Here is an 8,460-nt window from a genome sequence, read left to right on the forward strand (position 1 = left end):
TGGATGTTTTACGCTCTTTCCTCTCTATGTCTCTTATTTTTCACGTATGTTTTCACATCCATTTGAGGATGTTTCTTACTACAGACAGAAATATGTATTTAGTTTTGGTTTACCCAGGGATTCTTGAACATTTTCTTGCATTTAATTGCTGTATAACATTTCTTTCAGTGAATAATGATTTCTGTCTCTGAGCAATTATAATACATTTTATAACACAGTTATAATACAATACAGATGTGGCTCAGTTATTTTGATCATATCCTATAAAATATGTATTCAAAAAGATAAGAAAATACACATATTCACTATTTGCATAAATAGATAATCTCTGGAAGTGTTTAGGTACTCTCCATATTTAAGAGTATGTGTGTCTGTGTGTATGATTTTCCCCCAAATTTCATGATGAAACAAAAAGATTTTAGCAATGGTAACGTCTATGCATTGTGGCTCAGCCATAAAACAGTAATTAGGTAATCGTGTAACCTGGTACATCGCCTTTGTATGTGCACACATGCACGTGTGTGTTAAGCTTTATTCTTGTTTTACAAATGAAGAGACAAGTTTCTAGGACTTTAAGTGATTTATACAAAATCATAGAAATAATAAATGAAGAAAATCACTTGCACTCAGGTAGCTTGTATATTTACATTGTTGTTTCTCTTGTTTTTCTCTTAATTCCACTCTATTACCAGTAAACAATTTATGTTTCCGTTTTTACTCGTGATACTACATGAATTATTTTTTATGCTTGTAATCTTACATAATTTAAACTGATAAATGCCATCTTATTTATTGATAATGTCCATTTAAATATTTATTAATAATAATAAGTTAATAAGTACATGTTTCTAATATATTTCAGAGATAATCTAGCCTAGAACCTGGGTCCTTATTAATATTTACTTCATATTTCATTGCAACACTGGACATTATAATGACCAAGTCCTTACTAGCAAATGATTATAAAGCTTTGTATGTAACAAAATTTTAATAATGCTCTTTTAACAGAGAAATATTTTGAAAGATTGAATTTAAATGTATACTGTGTATGTTTATTTAGTATGAAAATTTCCAGGTAGAGTACAAGAATTGGTGTACAGTTTCTAATTAATTGCATGCTTTAGATTTGTACTTTAACATATTTTGGAACTCTTATTATATACAAAATTTTTTCATGGTGTTCCTTACCAAAATCATGTAATGATTAATGAGCAGAATGAGTATATACATACTTATCAGAGAGCTGGTGCCCCAGGGCTGAATTATCCCATAGGAAGAAGAGGTTCATATGAACTGCCTAACTTGGGAAGTTCCCATTTTGTATCTGGCCCTTTTCCTCAACCAGTAGCAACTTTTATTCTTATGACTTCAATTAGAAGATCCCTGACTCACTGTCCCTATAATAAATCACTAAGGAGGTGAGGGCACCCTGTAATGGAGGAGCAGCCATTGTGAGTGTAGTCCAGCACTGCCCACTGGGCACAGCTTGCTATGAGACTATGGGAGCCTGGGGATCTTGTGTGCTCTGCTCTCTCTCTGCTTGTAAGCCCTCCTCTACACCCCCGTCAAAAACCCCATGTTTTATAACTATACTATGTAGCACTAATCTATGTGCTCCTGTTCCTCTGCAATAAATCCTGATTAAACAGATAAGTAGTGAATATAATCTTTTTCAAGTAATTATTTTAAAACACATTTCAAAAGAGAAAAACATCTAGCATTTCTTTGAGCAATCAGTTATATTTTTTCCTTATATTTCCTCCAATAAGAAATTTTCAATCACTGAAAAGCATATCCTTTGGGAAGAGTGATAGTATATGAAATAAAATATAGGTACAACATGAGGCAATCTCGCTGAAGCCCAGTAACAATTTTAAGAAACTCTTCAGGTAAAAACAGAAAGCCTCATTAATATCACTAGCTTATTTGGAAAGAATGTAATTATAAGTAAAAATGCAATTTATTCATTCTCCCAGTTTTAATGTATTTTTACATAAATAAAAAGAATAAAGCAAGATATATGTTTATTTTTTAGTTTTCAGTTTTACCTCAGAGAGAAAGGAGTGATCATTAGTTTTTCAGAAATAAAATGCTCAAATTATTTAAATAATTATATAATAGTTATATATATATATATATATTTTTTTTGCAGTACATGGGCCTCTCACTGTTGTGGCCTCTCCCGTTACGGAGCACAGGCTCCAGACATGCAGGCTCAGCGGCCATGGCTCACAGGCCTAGCCGCTCCGCGGCATGTGGGATCTTCCCGGACCGGGGGCACGAATCCGTGTCCCCTGCATCGGCAGGCAGACTCTCAACCACTGCGCCACCAGGGAAGCCCAATAGTAATAATAATTTTAATAATAATGATAAATGGTGTGACTTAAGCTGCAAATTAATTTGCTGAGTGTAGAAGTTGCACATCAGTGAATTAGAAATAAATAAATAAATCTGTTTTCAATTTTATACTTTTTCAAACCTTTTGTGTGGACAGTATGTTAGTATCTTTCAAGCCCTTGATAATCCAAGTGCAGTCCATGAACCAGAAGCACCAACATCATCTATGAGTTTCTTTAGACGTTCAGAATCCAAGAATCTCCCAGAACTACTCAGAGTCTAGATTTTAACTAGAACCTCAGTAGATCAATTTTTAGGTATGAGAACCCTTGTTGCAGGCTTATAATTCTTGTAGCTGGCTGTACATTAGAATCACCTGGGAGGATATCAAAACTGCTGATGTGTGGATTCCATCCACAAATTATTCCAAGGTGATACCAAGTTTGAAAACTTATTATTGATGCTTTTTAAGAGTGTCTAGACAGACATTATTGCCTCCAATTTGTAGATGAAAAGTGAGGGCACAAAGAACTGAAGCTTTCATGTGGCAGAGCTAGTATTTAAATTATACCCACCATTTTTCTGTAAAACACATATTGACTCCAGTATATGGTCATTGGTCTGAGAGAAACTCAAGAGCACATATATTAAGCCATATACATATATATTTAATTTAAAAAGAAAATTCTTGGGTTATTCTCTTTGCCAAAGAATCATTAAGACTAAAGAGATTTACTAGCCTATTTCAATTAAAACCTGGCTTTTACTGTTTACCTTTATTTTCTATGAAATATCACACAGAGTACCATAAAATTTGAAGAGTGTCTTTAACTACTAATTAAGTCTTTTAAGTGTATGATATTTGTTTTTCTGTGTGTGTGTACTTTTATGTATAAACAGGCTATTCCAAAAAGCATTTGCATACATGTAAAGTGGTAAAATGAAAGTTTCCCAATTAGGTGCCACATTGAAAGAATAAAAGAAAATTTGGTTAGGGGCAAACATATATCCTGAGTTTATTTGCCCACTTGAAAGTCATATTAATTGTTTTATGTAGGGCACATGCTCATTGCTACATTCTTGCAACAAATATGAAAATAGAAACTTGAGCAGTTTCAATAATCACACTTTTCATCAGACAAAAGTAAAATGATTGTACAGAAATAGAAAAAAAAACTAGATATTAAGCCCTGAAAAAGCTTCTTCATAGAGAAAAATAATCTCCAAATAGATAAAAAACAACTGAATATTCGTGGGTTTTTAAAAATATCTATAAAAGCTTTTTAAACAACTGAACATAAAGATGAAGAAATCTTAATCTATAATTTTAAATTATGTTTTAGCAGCAGACTAATTATATGACAGTATTACATGTATCTGTAAAATACAAGGCAACAACTGTAAATTTGGCCAAGTGCTTATATGATACTAGATAATTTATAAATTTTATTTTATACATAGTAACAGCTTCTTAGAAAGATATAATTCTCATTACATTTTATAGATGAGGAAAGCAGAGATTAGATTAAATTATTAGAGTAGATTTAGTTTAACTAACGGCTTGTGAAAGTAGCAGCTATTAGACTGAGCAGCTATAAGTGAAGCATAGAAGATCTTGGTCTACTTACTCTCCCTTATTTTCACCAATAAAGCACATCCTTTTATCATAGGCCTTGTGAACTACAGATTGAGAATAGGTGATATGCATTAGGAATCAGCCAACAAATGGGCAAATCTAACCTTCTTCAGAATTTTGTATATGAAATTTTATTGGAACACAGTCACACCCATTTTGTTTCTGTCTGCTTACAGCTGCTTTCACACTACAATGGTAGAGTTCAGCAGTGGTGATAGAGATAACAGAGACTTTCTGGCCTGTAAAGCCAAAAATATTTACTCTATGGCCCCTTATTGAAAAAGTTTGCCAAGCCATGATATAGAAAAAAGTTTTCTTAAATGTTAAACTTGGAATATTAAGATGATAATTGGTGGGCCTTGAAAAAAGTTTTTCATTATCAGGTATCTCTGGGAAATGATAAAGAAGCTAAACTTTTTTTTAACTGTTTCTTGGAATTTCAAATACATTAATATCTTTTGTGAATCTTAAGTAAACTATAAGGTACAGCTTTAATAAAAATTTTTTTAACTACAGATTTTTTTTCTTTAGAACAACTACTTTGTGAATGTTAGGGTTTCAGGAGAGCACGACTCTTTAACATTGCGCTAGATAATTACAAGTTAATTTCTTATTTCAAAAAACATATTTTCCATTGTGTATTTTATTTTACCATTAAATTAGAAGATATGATGTTTGTGTAATCATTGTCTATAAACAATGTATTTTAAAGGTCAAATAAATAATAATTCTGAAAAGCTTGGAAATTATTGCTTTTTTATATTTACTTTAAACTGATTGAACATCCAAGTTTATTTTCTTCTACATAATTACTTTTGAAATCATCAGCTCTTTCCATAAAATCTTTATAGGAATACAAAGATGTTTTCATTGGGCATTTTCTTATATTCTCCCTGCAAAAACCCAAGCAAGTCAAAGCAATAATACAGAGAGTGTTGTTAAGATTCTGTCCTGGTTCCTAGCCCCTCTAGTGGCTACAGTAAGTCTAAGAGTTGATTTTATAGTAATGGAATGGGGGGGTCAGAGAAAATAATCTTAGTGTAATACTCCAAGAAGCATTCATTTCTCTGTTGAGATACTGATAGCTGTTTGACAGCAGTAGGTTTGAGGTCACACTCTCCAGAAAAAATCATTGAAAGCTTGCTCTTTTACCATCGTTAAGAAATTCAAACATTTATGCTTCAACAGCATTCAGTCATTGACAGGACTGACACTGAGGAACCGGACAGGGATACTGGGTATGGTAGAAGTCCATACTCTCTGAGTCGGTGACATTTCCAAAGGCCAAGTTTGCTTTAGAAAAATTATTTTTAAACATTTGTTTGCAAAGTCAAGTTGGTGGCTGATGTCTACACATTATTTCACATGGTCAGAATAAAAATGTGCTAGTGTGAAAAAATTTAAAGAGGAATGAATCTAAAATTCCATAACTTTAAACCAAAAAAATGGTAAATATGAAAAAGGGAAGAAAAATTAAAAAAAAACTAACATTGGTTAAAATATCAATAGCCCTCTACTTGACAGAGTTTATCCTATCCAGAGTTTATGATGTTTCTCAATCACTTTGTCACTTTGATTTAGTTTTAAAATATATTGGCAAAGATTTTAGTGTGTTGATATATTAAATGCACTATGGATCATCAGATGTGAAATCTCTTTAAATAGGGTTAAATGATTTCTAGTATTACTTTTAGGAATATGCTGCAAAAGTATATAAGGCAGCAGTTAGCAACATGTATATTAATAAATCTGTCTTTCTAACGGTAGAAAATTAAAATATTACAAAAATAAAAATGTTACAAAATCTTATTATCACTATATCTATCTAAAAAGGTCAAGATCATTTACAAAACCTCAAACAAAATGTGTTTTATCTTATGCATTGTCCTGTTATACTCTTGAGGGAAAAGTAAGAACCATACTATCAACTCTATTTAGGGAAAGAGAAAAAGACCTCTTTTAAAAAAAGTCAAATTAAAACCCCAGGTAGTTTAGTTTGTGTGTTTAACTGGACTCTCCCATTTTCTGATGTTGGTATAATGACATGACACATGTGATTCAAAAACAAAAGAATAACAGAAAAATGGACAAGAGAAATGCATGGGCAAGAATATTCTGTTGAGAAATATGGCAAAGTTAAAGTAATTGACCTTGCTTAGCCTATGTGAGTAAGGTATAACTGAATGGAACTGGCATTAAGAAAAGTGTCTGTTATTCAATTTTCCATCAAATGTTCATAAATGACTGTGATATTGACTGCTGTATTCAGCCCACATCTGTTCTCAGGAGCACTGCAATAACCAGTTTGGTTGCAAAGATAGCTTTTCATTAGTTAGAGCATTCCACAATAGCCAGGGTATTTTTAATCTGGATTTGCAGTTTGTGAAGAAGGAGCTTGAAAAGAGACTCATAGACTCAGACTTGTTTGACAGTTATAGTAATATGCTGTTTAAAAAACAATAACAAAAAGGAATAAATGCACTTTATTGATCATAAAAGTCACAGCATTCACAGTTTTTTTGTGCATGAATTTTAAGAGGCTCAAAGTTGACAATCTCAACAGATACTCCAAACATTACATTTGATTTTCTTAAGGGTAAATGCTTACAAGGCAAGATATTTGCCTTTTTAGTATAAAAAGACCCCTTCCTATTTCCATAAATTCAAAATAAGTTGCTTATTTTCGTGAGAGCATGAAAAAGAAAATGGGTAAAGTTTTATATATCTCTTACGTAATGAGGGATGATGTAAAGTATACCATTTCAGAAGGCATGGCATGTTTAGTGAGGTCAGTAAGTTCAAAATAAGTAAATACATATTAAATAATTTGCCCCAACCTATGGAAACTTTGTCATTACCCTTATCAATGTTTTATCAAATGTACATTCTAATTGCTGATTTTATACTCACTGCTTAACTAGAAGATACTTTTTTATAGTTACATTTTACCACTGTTTAAAATCAAGACTGATTCATTACGTGTGTGTGTGTGTGTGTGTGTGTTTGTGTAGAAAACTAGTTCAACTGCATGGCACACACAGGTAACACTTTCAGAATTAACTCCTTATATGATCTTTGTGTACATTTGTTTGTATTTTACTTCATATGTACTATTCTTCCTTTGTATATTAAGCCATTTTAAATGTAACTTATACAACAGGGAAATAAAACCATTTACTGAAGTCATTTTGGGGTGATACATATATATATTTTTTAAATATATATATGTAAAACATTCAAGGATTTCTAATCCATAGCCACCAAACATACATCTGAGAAAAACAAAACATGCTACCTATTTCATTTCACTAATGAAATAAAAAAATACATCATTAGCACTTTAAACCTAAAATGATAACATATACTCAAAAATAACTTATTGAAGATTTATGTGCATGAGAAACAGCTAAGCAGTAGAGAAAAAAGCAAATAACAGTTAGCTATTAGGAGCACACTTCTATACAAGTAACTACAAAGATATTGCTGTAAAAGATAAGATAGGTAAATTAATGTAATATTATGGTAATAAAAGAAGTGGTGGCTAACCTTCCCTGGAAAAGGTAAAGGTTTTACAGAGCAGAAAATATTGTAGGGGGAATCATTATTGTTGTTTTTCTTTTTATAATTAGAATTTTGCCATTTGGGAAAGGAGTACAAGACAATTCTGGAGCATAAGGAGAAAATTACATACCAAACTACAGTTTAAGAAAGGGTTTGAATATTTTGAGGACAAGGCTATTACTTTAACCAAAGTACACAGTACCAGTCAAAGTAATAAAAAGTAAATGAGAAGAGGTATATTGTGATTAATGCTTTGGGCAATCAAACAAACAACCAAAAATCTAATATTCCCTAAGAAAGTGCATTATATTATGTAAGTTTTTAGGAGTTAGAAGGTGAATATTTCAAAGCAGTAAATGACATAATTAATATATATATATTTAATAAAAGGAAGTTGGCTTTTATCAGCTCTATATATTTCAATCCTTATCTTTTTTAAACTTGTAATTAATAACACATTGAACAATATATAAAATATTGTTAAATTAATGAAAAAATAGGTGAACAAATATCTTGGAAACAAAATATGATGGACAATTAAAGACTACTGAATAATCAAAAAATGTGAAATCTAATCCTTCAAAGAGTTGGGGAAAAGAAAGAAAAAGCCTATAAGCAAAATTATGTTTGTTAAGAATTAGAACACTTCTTGGACATGGAGACACCATATACCTCAGAAGCCAGGGATGCAGAGTAGGGCTGAGAACAAGGATTGGTGGAAAGATTTATGAGGAAGTGTTAAATATTTAGATCCCCTTTTGTACATCACATAGCATATGAGTGACCCACCTGTACCAGGGAAGAATCTGAGGGGTAGGGTAGAGAGGAATTACTTTTTGCCCTTTGGAAATGTTTGCACTTCTAAGGAAAAGAGAAACTAGTATATAAAAGTAAGATAATGAAAAGAAATGTTGCATTCTGATAAT

The 8,460-nt window shown here is 31.7% G+C and overlaps 1 pseudogene; it reads right to left on the minus strand.

The window, feature by feature from the left end:
- LOC103082038 (elongation factor 1-alpha 1-like) overlaps window positions 1-1,450 on the minus strand; it is an 8,693-nt pseudogene extending 7,243 nt beyond the window's left edge.
- Between the last annotated feature and the right edge of the window lie 7,010 nt (window positions 1,451-8,460).

The sequence above is a fragment of the Lipotes vexillifer genome, unplaced genomic scaffold (assembly GCF_000442215.2).
Source record: "Lipotes vexillifer unplaced genomic scaffold, Lipotes_vexillifer_v1.1 scaffold879, whole genome shotgun sequence".
In the NCBI taxonomy this organism is placed as follows: Eukaryota; Metazoa; Chordata; class Mammalia; order Artiodactyla; family Lipotidae; genus Lipotes; species Lipotes vexillifer.